Source organism: Dermacentor andersoni, chromosome 5 (genome assembly GCF_023375885.2).
Source record: "Dermacentor andersoni chromosome 5, qqDerAnde1_hic_scaffold, whole genome shotgun sequence".
Taxonomy (NCBI): domain Eukaryota; kingdom Metazoa; phylum Arthropoda; class Arachnida; order Ixodida; family Ixodidae; genus Dermacentor; species Dermacentor andersoni.
This window is the reverse complement of record NC_092818.1, coordinates 41,522,051-41,541,779: the sequence shown is the minus strand read 5'-3', so window position 1 is coordinate 41,541,779 and position 19,729 is coordinate 41,522,051.

Sequence of the window (19,729 nt, the reverse complement as noted above, 5' to 3'; positions counted from 1 at the left end):
CTACGTTGTCATGCGCCTGTATAGTCTAAAAAGGTCACATATAACGGCCTCCTTTCTACTGTTGATATTTCAATAGACTGAGTAAGGAAAAATAAGTTAGCATCCAAACGGCTGCCTGTTCTGGAGCGATTCTGAAGTTCCATCAAAAGGCTATTTTGGTCATGCTTGCAGCTTGAACTTAATTGGCTGAATTGCTAACTTTTATATCACTAGTTTAGTGGTCAACGATCTATACGAGTGAATTATTTCTTCCACCCCCTTATAAATTAAATTCATTCTACATTGTTGCCAACTTTCTGGTATTTTTCTCTGTTTTAGACTTTCTTCTACTGCTTTCAACAGAGCTTCTTTTCATTTCAATGTTCATTAATGAGCGTAACCGGTACCTCGTCTAGCCCTGTGGCTGTGCGCTTAACAATTTTCTCTTCGGCTTTCTTCCAGTTGAAATTTGTCAGCACCAGCTCCTTTTCCCTCTGGTCTTCTTTCAAGTCCCTTTTCTGCTCAACCACAACCTCTTCATTGGCTTGAAAAGATTCAGCTGTTATTTTTCGGATTGAATTTAATGCCACGTCCCCATCCAGTTTCTTTCCATCTTCGTCTACGATATGTTGTTGTATTGTTCCAGACTTCCTGCCTCATCGTTTTATGTGGTTCCAAGATAATCTGGGTGCGGCCTTCTTTTTCTCACGCATTTATGACAACCAACGTTCACTTTCACCTTTTATGTTTGCTTGCACCAGTATTTGATCCATATAATTTTGTCTCCTGGTATATTTCCTATTTTCTGGCTACTTATTCCTTGCGACAACTGCACTTTTTTGCCTCCTGTGCTCTCGGGCTCCTTTAAGTCGTTCAGCGATCGCTTCTCGTTTCTCCCTTGTCCATTAGGATTTCGCTTTCCTTTTTTTTTCTTTCAAACGAACATGTTGCTTCTCATTCCGTGTTTCTGTTGTTGCTACATTTAGAAGCTAACCATATTCCCGCTCTGTGCTTGGTTATTTACCAAGTTCTTCCTCGAACCTTGGGATAATATTGGTTATATGTTCAGCGTTGAAATTTGGACTGACCATTTTGTGCTCCTTGCTCTCTTTCCCAGCTGCATATACCATATTGAAAATGATTCGTTTAACGTCACTCCATATGCTGGGATGGCCTTCCTCGTCAATGCTCATTTCTCTCAACTTATTACGGATTCCTTCTCTCATCATACAGTAGTCAATGTTGATTACCGGTTTCCCAGGTGGCCTGCCCGTCACACTTTGGCCCTTTATTCACGATAACGAGGTTATGCTGCTGACAAAGATCTAGCATTTACTTCCCGTTGTTGTCGGTGTAACCATCTAGGTCCTTTGTGTGGGCAATACTGTCACCTAATAGGATAATTTGGCATCCCCGAAACCTTTAATATCAACACTAAGGCATTCCACTAAGTGTTGATTCTTTTCTATGCAATTATTTACGGTTCATAAATTCGTTACACCAAGGAGAGCTTTCTTTCTACTCATTGTACCTGATAACCAAAGAGGCTCTTGTCATTTTGAATTTACTCTTTTCCAATTGGCTCCCTGATGGATGAGCATTCCGTCTCCCCCTCCCTTTCTTTGCAGTTTAGTTCTGTTGCACCCTTCCCAAACATAATTCTCAATCACTAGCGGCTCTTCCAAGTCTCTAAGGTGCGTTTCTCTAACCGCATACACCACTATTTAGGTCCCCCTCAATCTCTACCCACTTTTCCTTTCTTCTGCTCCCCCTGCATGTTTATGTAGCTTATTGCATGGCGAGCTCTCCTTCTTGTTTTCTTCCTTTTTCTGTTATGGACGGCAATGCGGTTCGGAGGTTCCTCTAGGGCAATTTCTTCATTACTACCTACACTGGCTTCCTGAGAGCCCATGGGCCCCCTAATAAAGCAAACGCGCGACCAGCAAATACCAAGGCTACTTCTCGTTCACGCCTGTAATTAAAGTGCATCTCGGATCGTTCAAAACCACACCTTCTCACTTCCCTGTTTACTTCGACAACCTCAACACCTTTCTCTCGGCTCACTGTCGATATTGCCTCATTAGCAGGCACTACGACTCTTTGTATGTTACTGTCACGTACATGCACCTCCGCTACCGTGCACACCACAATCTGCACCTGAGGGGACAGCTCGCGCAAGTCGTCGACCATAACGCAAGTCGTCGACCATAAGGCAAGTCGTCGACCCCCTTTGCCAAGCGCTTGTCTAGTCCTGTCCTTTCTTTGCTTAGGACGTCATTTAGCCTACCTGCTAGTACGACAAGGATGCTACCGTGGGCAATTTCCCCGAGCTTTGCTTTCGCTCGCTCCATGACAGAACCCAGCAGCCGCCCTGGCAATGTTCCTAACATCACCCTTTATCGCTTTTCACCATCTTCATAATTTCTTCTGAGCATCTAGCCAGGTTTGAGTCGCCGGCGATAATCACCCTGTCACTCTCTCCTACTGCTGAGGCTTCTCCCTGCTTCCCTTTGTTATACTTTTCCGTGCGATCCGGACTGGACAAGGGGCATTGACCCCTCCGTTCATGTTTTTCCTGTGTGGCGGCCTCAAAGTAGGTGCAGCTTTTTCCAGCTACCACCTTCCCGCGTTACATGCATTCCACGTGCTTTGCTGACACTCCCTCCCCCGTAACATCGGAAGTCTGCGTTCAATTGTCACTACTCTTCTTCACGATGGCAGTCCTGTTCATCTTTTCCTCGGCTGCTTGAAGTCCTTTTTCCACGGCCTTCCGGGCATCACGCTCCATATATTGCTAATTTTTCAGTTCTTCGACCTGCTTGACAAGCTCATGCTGGAAATCCTTCATTTTCTTTAGCCTAGCATTAGCCGGTCCCCGGGCCGGCTTTAGCCGGTCCGGGGACCGGCTAATCGGGGACCGGCTTTAGCCGGTCCCCGATTTCTTCTCTATTCTCATCCTTTTCCTCCTCTACCTTGAGGAACTCCCTGCAAACTACACGCTTTGTAGTCTTTCTTGTAAGGTGTCGTACTTAGGTTTTTGTAACGAAAACACCGAAGCTTTCAGAGCACGTGCCTTCTACCAAAAGCTGATACGCACAGTATCAAAATCATTAAAATGCCGCAAAGTAATTGTCACCAATGTTTTAGAAGCAATAAATGCCGCAATGACTTCAGTTATGACATGTGTTGGCATGTATAAACCACGCCATTACGTTTTTACTGTCCTACCCAAGCAATATTCCTGATACCTATGCACAACAGTAAAACCACTAATAGCTATTAGTCTTTGCCTCTTCAAACCACTATTTGAAGCCAATAAAGGTTTAACGTGCTGAAGCACGTGGCGGAAAACGACGCTCTGACTATCCTGCAGTCCCAAATATACATGAAACACGCCCGCGCACACGAAAAACAAGAGAGAAAGAAAGCTAGCCAATCAATTTTTAAACGATAAAAAAATCGGCAGATCGAAACTAGAAGCAAGCTCAAAGCACAGACAAAAAACTTATGTTTCCGTCGCCGCCACGGAGCCCTGAAAAAACACGTCCGTCTGCCACAAGCGAGAACCCCTATCTACGGGCGAACATACCAGCAGCAATTCGACGACGACAGCAACATAACTCGGACGTCACCCCTCTTTAGATATACCTGTGATAGTCGACGTTAACCGTGAAATCAGTGCGTTATTGGACATATTGGCTGATTACTCTATCATGAGTCGAAAACTAGCGACGCAACTGAAGAATGTAGTTACGCCTTCGTACGGAACACAAATTCTTACTGCCGACGGACATGTAGTCACCCTACTTATTATGCGCACACACATAGTTATATACATCCGTGGATGTACATTTCTCTCCGGTTGCCTTGTACTTCGCGAATGTTCGCGAGACCTCATCCTCGGAATCGACTATCTTCGAGAATATGGCGCTGTTATGGACCTTTGGGAGCGCACCATGACTTTCTCAGCAGAAAGAGCAGCAGACAAATAACGACGAAAGCCATCTCAGTACGTTTCGCGTTTATGCCGCTAGCGTCGTGTCAGCCGCGCGTCCGAGCGTCCTCGATGATTGCGCGCGCGACAAGTTACATGACGGTGAGGCAATCGCTGACGGCAACGTGTCGCTCTTGCTTGCAGTAGGTGCCTGCGCGGCTCCCAGCCTCACGCTTTGTGACGGACTTTCTACGCTGCTTGTAATGAATTTTACTGATGAATACATCCACCTTTTTGTTGAACTGGGGTGCGTTCGGAGATGGTTGTTCGGCGCTTTCGTTCGGCTCAACTGAACTTCATTGATGAAGTTCAGTTGTGGAAGGAGGATGAAGGAGAGTGGGTGGCGGTGTGAAATGCGTTTGAAGAATTGGCAGAAAGCGAGTTCCGGCGTGGCTTTCGTTTCTCGAAACAAATAGTGCATTGGTTGTACACTGAAATCGACCCCACAATCGGTGCCAACGATCCACTGCAATGTTGTTGCTGCCTCTTAAAAAGTGCGCCACTGCTCCCGTCATTTCTATTTTCTTTTTTCTTCTTGCTTTGCACGGCAACACCTATGGACGACGCAGTGAAACTAACAGTTAGAAGTTGCAGTAGTCACACAAACTATTATATGAAAACGTGTTTAAGCTTGAGAAAAAAAATACATTTTTAGATAAACATTTTATTCATTGGAAGACGAGAAGCATTTCGTTTTGTAGTATACTGTCTGCAAGCAGACGACAAACGAGGCAAGCAAACTTCCGGCGAGTTCACCGCTTGCCGACTGCCTGCTCTCTCCACCCCGTTCTCAGAAATATTGCATGCTGCCACTTTCTGACGTTGCAGCACCCGAACAGAATGCGTATCGAACAAAGATCTCCGATCGCGCCCCTGGTATCGCTCTTGCCTACCCCATAAGGGATGTTCCTGAATGTTTCACATGTACATCACTGGACAATGACTTGGAATCGACAAAGAGGACCGCGACTGCATAACTCGGTAAGGCCGGCAATAATTCGACCCTACCGGTGCAACAACGAATAGCGCTGCATGAATTACTGCTTCAATTCAAAGAATATTTCGCCTCGTCCCGAATCATTACGTATACCGACGTCTAGCCCATAAAACAACAGCCTTACTGAGTTTAGGGTGAAGAGCATGCCGTGATGTACACGCAAGTCGAAGAGATAATCCAGGACGATGTTATACAGCCTTCAAAAAGCCCCTGTTCATCGGTGGTCGTCCTCGTAGAGAAGACAAACGAAACGCTGCGTTTCTGTGTTGATTACAGGACGCTAAAGAGCGTGACTAAAGAAAACGTCTATTAACTTCACCGCATCGATGATTCATTCGACACACTGCAACGGGACAAGTATTTTTCATATATAGATTTCAATAGCGGGTACTGGAAGTTTAAAGTTAATGAAAGGGATCGCGAAAAGAACTGCCTTTTTTGCACCGAATGGCTTGTATGAATTCAAAACGCAACCCTTCTGCTGGTGATCTGCACCTGCGACATTCCAGAGAATGCTAGACGCTGTTCTCACCGGTCGCAAGTGGCATACTTGCCTTGTTTATGTTGTGACGTCGTTGTATATTCGGTGACCTTTGATGAAACCCTGAATAGTCTGAAGACTGTGCTAGAAGCGGCTCTCGCCGCTAACCTCCCGCTGAAGCTATAAAAATGCCACTTCGGTGATTAAGAATTGAAGTTTCTCTGTCATGTTATGAGCGCTGATGGCGTTCGGCCTGACGCTGACGCCAAGACTTCCGTAGCCTCGTCCCCTCTTCCCCGTGACAAGAAAGCAGTCCGTCACGTTGTGGGCCTCTGCTCAATCTATCGCCGCTTCATCGCCAATTTTTCTTGGATTTCCGAACAGCTGGATTCCGGAACCAATTGTTTGGAATGAAAAGCATAACACTTTTCTCACAGACCTACGAGAGCGTCAGCAGGCACCACCACTTTTTGCTCACTTTGACGAGGACGCGGATACTCAAGTCCATACCGACGCCACCAACGTGTGCCTTGGAGCCATCCTGATCTGACCCCAGGAGGGCACAGAGCGCATAATAGCTTACGCCAGCGACACCCCGTCAGGCGCAAAGGTAAACGAGTCCACCACGGAGAAAGAGTGTATCGCTGTAGTATAAGACACCATGAAGTTTCCTCGTAACTCTGCGGTCGCCCCTTCAGAGTAGTGACGAACTATAATTCATGGTGCTCTTGTCCAAAATACGGGACCTCCCTAGGTGACTCGCACCATAGAGCCTTCGTCTGCACCAATTCGATCTAACCATCGTGTACAAATACACTGTAAATTTTGTACATAATGGTGCACACAATTTACACAATGTAAGATGTACACAATGGTGTGTACGAAGGGTGTACATTGTGTACACCCTTCGAAGTGTGTGACTGCGACGCTGAGGACGGCAGCGGACTTCTTAGGGCCCTAGCCGCAGAGTAATGAATCACCCGACAGCGCGAGGACATCGATACCCGCGCAATCATCGATAAGCTCGAAGGACACAACTGTTCACACCACGACGCCTTCCTCGCAGTCTCTTGTCCTTCTTCCTCCTAAGTGGTCCCTTATACAAGAGAAAGTCGAACAGCAACGGTAAAGCCTACCGTCACGTTGTACATACTGACATACGCGAAGACATTCTCCTTGTCTGCCACTACGAGCCCGTATCTGGTCACTGAGGTTCCTAAAGCACTCTCGCCGGAGTTCGACAGGCGGACTACTGGCCGAAAATATCTGCACTTTTAAAGTGCTACGTAGCATGTTGTCGTGAATGTCAACGGCGCCAATCGCCGCAAATGAAGCCCGCGGGGCTGCTGCAACCGATCGCACCACCTAGTAGGGCCGCACTCGATCAAGCGGCAATCGACTTACTCGGCCTATCCCTTTGTCATCCGGCGGGAACAAGTGCATCGTAATAGCCACACACTACTCAACGAGAGACTCCGAGACAAGGGCTCTACAACGCGCCATGACTGACGATCTTGCCCACTTTTTATAGACTAGGTCGGTCTTCGACATGGTGCCCCGTCGTGCGTGATCACTGACGGAGACGCAGCTTTCACGACCCAGCTGATTGACGACGTATTCATGTTAAGCTACACAAGCCAACGCAACACTACCCCATATCACCCATTGTCCAACGGGTTGACGCAACGATTGAAGAAAACCATCGCCGACACGTTAGCCATGCACGCAAATATACAGCACAAGACATAGGATGATGTCCTAACGTACGCAACACTTGCGAACACAGCCATCTAGGAAACAAAGTGGTTCAAGCCATTCCGTCTTGTCTACAGACGTTAGGCTCAGGCCATGCTGGATGCAATGTTTCCACACAAATACGAGGCAGTGCTCACCCCTGACGCTGAGCCCATCGGCACGCCTACACATCAAGAAACGGCAGAGTAAAGAGGCCCATCACTAGAATCCGTAACATCGCAAAGTTGAAAAGCACCTGGTCGATCAAGTTTGGGTGTGGACGCCGGCTCGCCGCCAAAGCTTGTCAGAGAAACTGCTCAGTCGCTACTTTCAACTCTACAAAATGCTGCGTCGCGGTATATGCGTAAACTACGAGGTGCTGCTTTGCATTGCACATCGCCCTGACGTCGTAAGCACCACTCAGAGATAGTCCCCGTTGGACGACACAAGCCTGATTTCATGCGATAGTGCGACATCTCAACTTGCTGACTTTCCTTCTCTCACCCCCCCCCCCCCCCCCCCCCGTGCCTTTGGCTTCCCGTACGTCGCTTTACTACGTTCACTTGCACGAGCGTCGGGACGATACCCATTTTTTTCAGAGGGGAAAAAATCAAGAAGTCCACAAGATTTGGCGAGCGCGAGCCAGCATTCGGGCAAGGAAAGAAGACAAATAAGTTGCTGGGTCGGCCATCTTCTCAGGTAGTGCTCGTCTCTGCCGGTGCAGTACATGTTACAAACGACTTCCGTAGGACGTGACGATATGTTTACTTAACATTATACGAATGTTGGGTAGGCTGGCAAAAAGCCAGTGAGAAGGCTCGACGAGGCCGACACACTCTACAAAGCTTTTGCAGTGGTACACGAGAACATACAAACAAAACGAGCGTAAAAGCTCTTTGAGGAGGAGGCTGAGGAACGAAAGTTTATTGTAAGAAACAGCCAGAAACTGTTCTTTCTTCGCCCTGAGTGGGTGGCTCTCTTAGTCCAGAAAGCCGTTGGCTAATGCCGCAGCCCGGGCCCAGTCCACAGACTTCGATGATCTTCCAGGCTCTGTGCCTTTAAGATTGCCTCCCACGTTTCTTCGATCGCTTGTAGCGGTTCTGAGCCATCATCTTGAATGTTTTTCTCGCGGTGTGGGCACACTAACACCATGTGTTGGAGGGTGTCTGGTACATCACAATATCGGCGTAGGTATGAGAATTTGGTGGGGTGCATTCGGCGCATGATGATTCCATGGTCATACATATTCGTTTGTAGTCTGCGGAGGGCGGTGGCTTCTTCCTTGCTTAATGTTGGATGTGGTAGAGGATATTGTCTTCTTTCCAGTCGGTAATGTTGCAATATTACGCTGTAGTTGATGGGAATGTCCTTCACCCTCCTCGCTTTCCGGAGACCGGGCGGCAGGAAATCCCGGCTGGTATGCTCTCGTGCGACAGCATGTGCTGCTTCGTTTCTTGCCAGGTGTTCGTGGCGTGGGGTGCATGCGACGTAGGTTTCGGGTAGTTCTTGGCGTCTTATTATTCCTTTCAGAATCTTCACTGTTCTGGCAGAAATTCGGCCTTTCCGTAGGTTTCTACATGCCATTTGAGAGTCGCTCAAGATGATTGCTGTGTCTTTGCTTGTGGCGATGCCGAGGACGATGGCCACTTCCTCCGCCGTTTCTCGATTTCTGGCCGGTATGGTGACAGCGATTAGCTCCTTCCCGTGGTTGTTGGTCATGGTAAATGCGTATGCTCTTCTACCTGGGTATTTTGCCGCATCTGTATATCTCGTGTTGGGGTTCTTTCAGTATTTCTCTCTAAGCGCTCTAGCTCTTGCTTGTCTTCTGTCTTTGTGGCATGCTGCATGCATGTTGCGAGGTATTGGAGCAACTGAGATAGAGTCACGAAGAAGTGGTGGCAATCGAACTTTCACGTCTGAGTCTGCTATGAAGTTTTTACTGTATGCCAGTTTGCGAAGTACTGCTCTGCCTGCTTGAGTCAGCTTAAGGCGTTCCAGCTGGGTGGCTCTGTGCGCTTCACTCATTTCTTCCCAGGTGTTATGGAGGCCATGTTTGAGCAGTGTCGTGATTGAGGTCGTAGTGGGGAGTCGAAATGCGCTCTTGATTGCTTTTTTAATGATGATGTTGCGTTTTTCAATTTCAGCTTTCTTGAGGAGTAGATACGGGGTGCCATATGTGAACCGGCCTATAAGGAGTGCTTGGAATAATTGGACGGTTCCTTCCTCTTTAAGTCCTCTTCTTTGGGTGGTTATACGCCGAATGAGATGATTTACTCGTGTTAAGGTCTTCTGAAGCTTGGGAAGTGTAGCTGCGCCAGAACTGCCTTTATGTATTGTTAGGCCAAGTACGCGGAGGGAGCCTGCTTGAGGGATATCGATTCCATTTAGTCTGACCTTGGGATCTGGACCGAAGTAGGCTGGCGGTCTTCCCCGGGTCCTTGCCTTGAGTAGAAACAGCTCTGATTTTTCGGATGTGCACTGGAGACCGCATTTTGAGAGGTACTGTGCTATCAGGTCGATTGCCTCTTGGAGGGTAGTTTGCTGCTGGCCGGTGGTGGACGCTTTTGTCCATAACGTTATATTGTCGGCGTATATTGCATGGCTTAAATCTTCGATGCCTTCGAGTTGTTGTGTGAGCCTAATCGTGGCGAGATTGAACAACAAAGGTGAAATGACTGACCTTTGCGGAGTCCCTTTGTTGGGCATTTCGAACTTGTCGCTTCGGATGTTGCCGATACTCACCGTAGCCATGCGATGTTTGAGAAAGTCGTGTACGTACTGGTAGGTCAGGATACCGCAGTTTGTGTGTTGGAGATTTTGGAGGATTGCATCGTGCTTCACATTATCGAAGGCTCCTTTTACGTCTATTCTTAAAATAGAGAACTTTTTGTGGCGTTCTAGGTAGTCCAAATGGTCTTCCTTGAGCTGTAGTAGTATATGTTGTACTGACAGGAGCTGTCGAAAGCCAAAAATTGTGTCGGGCATGAGTCCCGAGTCTTCGAGGTATGTGGTGAGCCGATCGTGAACCATGTGTTCGAGAAGCTTTCCAGCGCAGGAAGTAAGGGAAATAGGCTGTAGGTTGCTGATTTGTAGTGGCTAGTTTGGCTTAGGTTCATAATGGCTTCTGCGTGCTTCCATTCTGCCGGGAGCTCACCTTTTGCCCAGCAGTTATTCACGTAGTCGAGAAGTCCATTTAGGGCCTGGTCTGGAAGGTTTCGTAGGATCTTGTTGGTCACCTTGTCATTTCCTGGCAATAGGTTACGGGTCAATTTCGCAACGGCGGCAAGGAGTTCAGGAAGCGTGAAAGGGCTGTCGAGGGTGAGATTTGGTTCGCCTTTGTACGCTCGGGGATCGGTATCCTTATGGGCAATGTCTCCGACAAGATTACGCTTGATTTATTCCAGAATTTGTTTCTCAGTTCCTCGATGGGAGTTAATAATTTTCTTTAGGTCGTGTCTTTGCTGGGTCTTGGTTTTGGTGGTGGCTTGAAGAGCTCGTAGTATATGCCAGGTCTTCGTGCTGAGTGTGCCTTGAAGTTGGTCGCACAGCTTATGCCAGTTCTGACTGGTGAGTTGATCTCCGTATTCTTCTGCTTGCTTCCTTATGTGAGCGATCCGTTTCTGCAGTTTGCCGGTTAAGTTTCGTCGTTTTCCACCGCCTCAGTAGTCCTCTTCTGACATCCCAAAGATGTAGAAGGGGATTGTCTACGGCCGGCGTGTCCATCATGAGTTGGATGACATTAGTGCTTCTCCGCAGTCTTGACCACTTCGGTGAGCCACTATTCAATAATTTCAATCTTTTCTTCTATATCATGTTCTCAGAAGGCCTTCCAATCTGCCAGCCTTGCCGTTCCGGTTCTGCCCGGCTTCTTATGGTGCCGGATTTCAAGCTAAAGGATGTGGTGGTCATTGCCGAGATTTTCTTCCAGTCCGGTCCATTCCGCCTTGGATATTCCTATTGTAAAGGTGAGGCCGGGATTTGTATCCCTGGACACACTGTTGCCTATTTGCGTCGTTAATTTAGGATCATTTCAGAGGGTGAGGTGATTCTGTTGCGCCGAATCATGCACTCGCGCTCCTTCTTTGGTCGCGTGCTGGTAACCCCATGCTGTGTGGGGGGCATTAAAATCCCCCATCATTACGAGTTAATGGCCTTTAGATAGTCTTCGGGCTTGCGTCATGAAGTTTACAAAGTCGGATAACGGATCCTTGGGTGGACTATATAAGCACAGTACGTATAGTCTTTAGGGTGTCTTCTTCTCAGGTAGCAACTTCCACTAGGGTGTGTTCTACGGTTGTTCCCTGGATTTTGTGATCTTGCGTAGTGAGATATTTCTTCGTCAAGATGGCTGTTCTCTGAGATCCAGTGTGTGTATCATATCCCTGTATGCGCAGATTGGTGTGATAAATTTCTTAGGTAGCGATGATATCTGGTTGTTCCAGTTTAGTCAGTTCTTGCAGGTTGGTTGTTTTGGTTGGGATAGAGCGACAGTTCCATTGCCACAGTTTCATTGGGAGTTGTGGTAATCTCTTTTTGGTGATACTCGCTAACTTGTTAGATATCGTTCTCTTCGCCCCGAGCCATGGATTTCGGTTTGGCTGCATTATGGAGGTCTTTACGCGCTTTCTTGCGAGCCGTGTTGGTGTTGTTGAGTAGCTTTTCTATTGTGGCTTCCATTCCGTGGTTCTGCTTGGCTTAGGGCATGAAGTTGCTGAGGTCTTGTACGGTAGCATGGATAGGGGCCAGCTGAGCGGTCATGTGTTGCTGGAGCTGTTGTGTTATCTCCTTTTCAAAAGGGGTTATGGCCTCCTGTATCTGCTTCCGCACCTCCATTGTTACATTTTTCTTGATTCTTTCTTCCGCAAGCGGCGGTAGGATGTTTGGCATTCCTTCAGGTTTCGAGGCTTGAATGTCGGTGTGTTGTTCTTTGCACCTGTGTATGAGCTTGCCGATGAGGGCTTGCTGATTTGGGAGTTGTACTCGCAGATCTCGTTTGGTTTCCGTGGGTTCTTGCGCTCGTGTGTTTCATCCTGCAGCGTCTGCATACGTCACTCGCTTTTGTGGGTTGCGTGTACGGGATCCAGACCATGATCTCGAGCGGGGTTCATCGTTTGCTTGACCACCTGTTGATTTGCAGTCACTTCTGGATCTGCGTGGACTGTGTATAGTGAGCTACTGCTTGATACGGATAGCGCCGGGAAGTCCGAGTCTGAATTTGAGTTCCATCTGCGTTGCTGCTCTTGGATCTTGTTTTCCCATTGCAGTCTGATCTTATAGGGTGGTGGATTTGGTTTCAGTTAATGTCGGCACCCGTTTCCTGCTATCTCACGGGGTTGTTGACAGATTTTACAACTGGGTTGGCAGTCATGTTCTTCCGGTTGATTTTCCATCCCGCATATGTAGCAGAAGTTGATAAGGGGTTTCGGGCAGATATCTTGCCGGTGCCCTAGTTCTCCGCAGGTTCCGCAGTATTGCACGTATTTCCTGTAAGGTTTGCAGCGGTAGTCACAGCATTTATATATGATATTGTATGGGACGTGCGGTTCGTCGAAGTAGATGACTGCTGTTGACGATGTTCCTAGCATGCGTGCTGCTAGAACCGCGTATCTTGCGGATACTCGTAGCCCTTGTAGCAGTTCTTCGCTCGTGCCTGGTGGGACGTTGTAGATTACGCCTTTGCTAGTGCCCTCTGGTGTCCTGACATGTGCTTTAATTTCGTAAATGGACCCTCCAAGCTGGATGCTGGTAATCTTGAGGAGCATGTCGTACGCTATGTCTTCGTTTGGTGTACTTCCGATTATTATATTCTCGGCACGCTGCACTTGAATCCGGATGTTGTCATAGAAGTATTTTCGGGACAACTTGATAGCTTGGCTGATGGCATGTATCACTGCCACCAATGTCAATTTGGAGAGTTGTGATCCCGCCTTAGGTCTGTAGATGATCTTCCTGTCGTCCACTGGCAAAGCGGATGTCTCGGTTTTCTATAATGTGCCATGTTTCCTGTAATAGGTATCGTTGCTCCGGCTTGCTGCGTTGGTAGCTCGTCTGCTTCCTCGGCTGTGGGTTTTGTATGCACCTGATTCTTCTTGCGTCTCCTCTCCCATGTGTGCCATTTTTCCTGGATGTTTATCGCCTTTCCGCTGCTCTCCTCATACGTCCACTCCGCTTCCAGTTGTTGCTGCTCTTGTATCGTCTCCACCTGCATTTCAATGCTGTTGTTTTCCTGGTTCAGTTGTCGTGCACTTCTTGCTGCGTCGGATCCGTCAGTCATTGGTACACAGCGGCAGCGCCGAGTCGCTCTCCAGAGAGTGAGCGGCGGCTTACGACCACTCACGAGCCACGGAACACGCTCGGCGGGTCACGAGTTACACGCGTTCGGCTGGCCGCTTAGCCTCGTAGGGTTAGCTCCGTTAGCGTGGCGCGAAACCTTCAAACAGCAAGAAATGACGGTCATTCCACGCACCGCTCATAAACTTGATATCCTCCGATACCACTTCCGTGCCGATTTGAGATAAACACAAGATAAAAAGTTGGCATTGTTTACCTATACGTGCATCAATTGAGATTCCCTGTTTATAAATGCGCGAGAGTGTAGCACAACACTTGACAACCATGATCTGTATGGGCCTGAGGTTGAAACCATTTCAAACTTGTTTGTGCTGAGCACTTAGGCTCTTTACATTATAGCTGTTCGCATTAAAACGCAAAACATATTTTTCATAACATTTTCTTTTCACCGTCTGAGGAGTAAAACTTTGTACAACTGAGGAAGAGGGTTATACCAAGCGCCTTAAAAATCGGCTCGCTGTATTCCAACCGTGAAGAATTCACACTATTTCAAACAACTTTCCTTTGAAGGAAATGCAAGTGGTTGATATTGCTAAAATATGTAGTACCCTAAAGCAGAAAGCAATAATTACCAATAGAAGAAAACGGAGCATTATACGACATTTGTTTGAGCCATGAAGTGCTTCATTCCACAAAACTAGCGATAACCTTTGAAAGTAAGTTCAGCACCATTTCGACGTTATCCGTCCATAGCAAATTTTTAGTCAAGAGAACAGCTGGATTTTTGACTGCTGAAACAGTTCGGATGAGTGACGAACGCGTTGCATCTCTGCACAAAGGGATGACACGTGAGGCAGCTTATTGCGAGGCCTCGAAAGCACGGCGTTCCGTTTTTTTATTGTTTATCTCTAAATAATTTTATCTAACCTACCCTAGGAGCAAGAGTAAAGAATGTGAGGCTTGTTGCTCAAGATCTAGCAAATGTGCCATTCTCAATAATAAAGACATGTCACCTGCATAAATGATAAAATTTCGGAGCTTGCTTATCTAGACTATGTCATCAACAAAAAAGCAGGAATAGCAGTGTTCCGAAAATACTACCTAGAGCAACGCGTGAATATTTATGCCTGAAATCCGATGAATCATTGTGTTATTTTACCGGTTTTCTAGAACTGAAGTAAGACTGAGATATTTGGAGGAACTTCGCATGAAAACCGTAGTGACCGAGCTTAGTTGACAATATTTGATGAGTCATGCGGTCAAACGCTCTTGAACAATTAATAAAAATGCCAAAAGTGACAAGTTTCTGCTGAAACGACTCTATAATTAGCTCTTTAGGGGTCAGAAGCATGGTTTCCGTCACAAAATATTTGCGGCAACCGCTTTGGCTGGGAGTTGTTAACTTGGTAACTTTGGCTGGGAGTTGGCTGGGAGTTGGTAAAAAAACAGACATTCGTCTGCATACTATCTTTGCCGAAGACTAGAAAAAAAGGTAGAATGCAGATAGGGCAATAATTTGACACATTATTTTAGTCTCATGCTTTACGAATAACTGTGACTTTAGCAAAGTGCATTCTTTTGGCGAATGCTGCAAGTTTGATGCAACAATTAAAGGTAAATTGTAACACTGCATAAATTATATCAGCTACTTGTGCACGCAGTAAAATTTTGAGCTAATAAATTTCAAGCAACTTACTGTTGCGTAAAGCGAGTAAGCAATATTTAGTTTCGTTCGAGTGGTTAGGTGACAAGAATGCACCAAAGGTAAACCGCAGGTAAGGTCATTTGACATCGATGAGATCGTCATTCGCATCAACCAGACTGGCAAACCAATTAATTGAAATTGCCAAGCTTTTTCCACTCACAGGTTCATTGTGCACTAAGAGTTCAAGCACGCTATCAGCATTTGTACATCTATTTGAAAGGCAGCTGATGTTTTGCCACACAAGATCAATCATTTCTAACAAGTCTTGATTCAAAAGTTTTTTTCCTATATTTTTGTTTCGTCTGACGAAGAAACGACGTAACTTGGTTGCCGCATGTCTTAAATTGTTAGGTATTAAAGCACTATCTGGAACAATTTTGTTTGGCACAACATTCCAGCTAATATTTTTTAGTGTTGTCCGAAATTATTTCAAAGTCCTTAATAATACGCTGATACTCTATTAGAGGATATCTGCATTGTTTTTGCGAGCTAAAAGGCTAAAAAATCAGGTAAATTCGAAGAGAGTGACTTATATGAAAAAGAATCACTCCGGAATTAAGATGATCTGCTCGGCATTTGGTAAACAAGACATGGATTGTCGTCGCGACCTGTAATCGTGTGGGTTCACCAATGACGGAAATGAAACCATTGCATTATGGACCGAATTTCTAGTTTAATAGTAGTTTATAAAAGAATATAGATGTTGATCTGACCACGTAAAATGAGATGCGGTTTATTTTCTGTGATACATTGCTAATATTCGTCAAGAAAGAAAGCAAAATTTGAAAAGTTGCTTTAGGAGGCATATAGATAACGGAGAAGCCGTTCCTACCTTCTTTCTAAGGTAAGTATGTCATAGTAATCTTCAATTATGGTGAAATCGGTGAAAAGGCTGCATGTAAAAGTTTTTTCTGTTTCCATTATAACCCCCCCTCCGCGTCGTCTGTCAGGGCGCCTTTACTCATACGTGTAGTAGTTTGGCAACTGTAATGTTTCACAACTATTTCGTACCAGGGTTCAGTGACCATTATTATGTTGAAACGGAAGTGTAGAAATCATTGTATAACACTTGTTATCGTTAGGTTGGCACTGCCGAACCTGGCATCTTGTGTAAACGATGCACGAATACAGAACGTTTAATAATTTGATCTGATGTACATCGCGCAGGCTGTCGCTGTCGGAGTAGGCGCTGTTAGGGTTGGCGTCTGGCACCGCGTGCAGAAAGCAATTTCAACCGACCATCTCACCCTGCCTCGTCGAAATCAGGCGTGACTTCGCCTGTTATTGTTGGCGTCCCGCACCTCGTGCACAAAGAACTTCCTCTCACCCGACGTTCTTACACCAGGCCTCGTCGAAATGAAGCGTGACTTCCTTATTCGCCATGACCATTTAGAGTGTCCGCCGGAAGTCCCGCTGTAGTTGTAGCGGCGCCTGCTTCGATAGGCAGGCGCCGCTACAACTCGGCAGTAGTACGATACGCCACCTTCGAGTACGCAACAGACTGACTGGGAGCGATTGGGATACGGAACCCTGGAGACCCCAACTTGGACGACAACTACGCGGTCGTAGCGTCTTCGTCCAGGTGACAACATTGGGAAGGAATGTGTCTGGATTCATGACTGCATATGGTGAGTACACGGCTTTCCTTCACTAAAAATATCACTTGGCTTTAAGTATTTTTTCGAAAATACAGTGCAGTGATTTTTCTTGAACCGTTGACAGAAGTTTGAGTACGTCAAGGTTGTTATAGAGTGAACAGTTAGCAGCACTAAGGGCGGCCATGAACTTGAAGGCACTAAGAAAGCCGTGATTGTTGAGCTTGGCCAAAGAACTGAGCCTCTAAATTGCCCAATCAAAGGGAAAGCCGGAGATCATTGAGGCGATCGAAGCGATCGGGGACGACGACGATGAAATGAAGGAATGCCTATAGAGCATCGCAGTGAAAGAGTAGAAGCGTAAGCGCCTAGAGAAACAGGAAGAGCGTAAGCGCCTAGAGCAAGAGGATAAAGAAGAGCGTAAGCGTCTAGAGGAAAAAGAGGAGCGCGAGCGGACAGTACGTGAGGCCAAAGAAGAGCACGACCGTGTTGCACGCGCCGCACTCGAAATGAAGCGCCTAGAGATTGAAGAGCGCGAGCGCGCCGCACGTGAGGCCAAAAAGAGCGAGACCTCGAAATGAAGCGCCGAGAGATTGAGCTCCTGAAAACTCGAAATACTTGAAAACCTAGCACAGAGGCACGCGAAAGCGAGCGCAGAATGACAGACTTGATGGAACGCTACGCAGCAGGAGGGGACGTAGGTCTTTTTCTGGTAGAGTTTGAGCGCACGTGTGAGAAGGCAAAATTCGCGAGAAACACGTGGCCGCAACGCTTGCTGACGTTGCTGCCACGTGAGGTGGCTGATATCGTCGCCCGTATGGGGAAAGAAGAAGCAGAGGACTTCGATGAAGTCGAATCGATGCTGCCTAAAAATATAGATGATCAGCAGAGCCATTCAGGCGAAAATTTGGAGAAGTCGAGAAAACCAAAGTGAGTAATACTCAGATGTTGCATGCACCTTGGAGGTAAACCTGAAGGAATAGCTCAGAGAAGAGGGAGCACTGGGTGACGCCGAAAAGACAATGCAGTGCGTTGCTTTAGAACAGTTCCACCGCCGGCTGCCAATAAACATCAAGTACTGGGTTCAGGATAGGCCAGGCGGAGACGCTGTTACGTGAGCGGCCGATCTCGCTGAGGAATACGTAACTCGCCGTGCGGACGAAGCCAACGAAGCTCCTGAGAAGGAGATGAACCCGACAAGCCAAAGGGATGGTGAAACTCGAGTCGGTATAGAACAATGGAAAGGTCAGATGTGAAAACTAGTGACGGGGAGAGCGAGGTAGAAAAGGACCCACCCGAACGGAGTGCAGAAAGGCAGAACGAAAAAACTTTCGAGGCAATGAAACCAGTAGTTTGCTACAACTGCCAGCAAACGGGGCATATCTCCGTGGGGTGCAGAAATGCCTAACTAGTGTTGATGTCACTAACTAGTAACGTAGAAAATCTGAACTTGGCAGAACAATACATTCGAGACCTCGGGGTAAACGGCAAACCGTGTCGGGTGATTCGCGACTCGGCAGCCACAATGGACGTAGTGCATCCGTCGTACATAGAGGAAGGCCAGTTCACGGGAGAATGTGCTTCAATAAGGCAATCCGTAGAGGCCTCCAGTGTTTGTCTCCCTGTGGCCAAGATTTGTATCGAAGGACGTTTTGGAGCACTGGACTCCGAAGCAGCCGTCTCAGCACATCTCCCGCAGCAGTATCCGTATTTGTTTTCTAACAAATAAGAGAATTTCCTACAACGCAAGGGAGTCGGGTTTAGTGAGGGAACAGTGCAAGGCCTAACTCGTTCCAAGGCAGTGTATGAATGTCCAGTGGTGAAGGAAACAAGTTTGAGGGAGGATTCGTCAACCAGCACCAAACAGGACAGCCCTATAGGGGATAATGCGGAAACTGCACCAGCTGAGGAAGTGGTCAGGAAAGCAGCGGAGCCTGAAATGTCTCGCGAGGCAAAATGCAGGAAGTGATTGAACGTAAGCCCTGCCACAATGATCGCTGAGCAGGAAATGCGTAAGGCACAAAGCAATGCCGAGCATTACTATGACAGGACGGCTCGCACGCGACGCTTTAAAGTTAACCAACCTGAGCAGATGTCTGTCGACCTTCCAGAATTAACAGCAGTGACGGTGGCAAAAGACATTCACGAGACCATTGACAAGTTAGTGGAACAGGCGGAGTTGAATCCCGATCAAAGGACCGAACTAAGGGAACTCGTGTTTGAATTTAAAGACGTATTTTCACACACACCGGGCAGGACCACTGCGATCGTTCAAGATATCGAGTTAACCTCATTGGACCCAGTTCGTTCGAATGCTTAACGTGTTGCGCCTCGTAAACGTGAAGTCATGACCGCTGAAATAAACAAGATGTTAGAGCTAGGTGTAGTCGAGCCATGAGAGAGTGATTATACCTCGCCTCTTATCTTGTTTGAGGTCGCAAGAAAGGAGCCGCGTCCATGTATCGACTACCGTAGGCTCAATTTAATCACGAAGGACCAGACTTGTCCAATACCGTATATCGAGGAAAGGCTTGAGAAAGTGAGCAGTGCTAATTTCATCTCTACGCTTGATTTAGTCAGAGGGTATTCGCAGGTTCCGTTGACCGAAAGGGCAAGCAGGCTTGCGGCGTTTATTTCCCCGATGGGAACCTTTCGTCCAAAAGTCCTGAGCTTTGGATTGAAGAATGCGCAATATTGCTTCTCTGGTCCTAAGGGCCAGGTGCTACGAGGAATGGAGGACTTTCCACTGTCGTGTCTCGATGACATAGCAATCTTTTCTTCATCCTAGGCGGAGCATATGCAACACCTGCGAACCATGCTGTGTCGTCTACGAGAGGCCAACTTAGCTGTTAAGGCTCCCAAGTGCCAATTACGGCGCGCGGAAGTAGCTTATCCAGGTCCTGTAATAGGGCAAGGCCATCGTCGGCCTTTCGAGGTTAAACTGACCGCAATA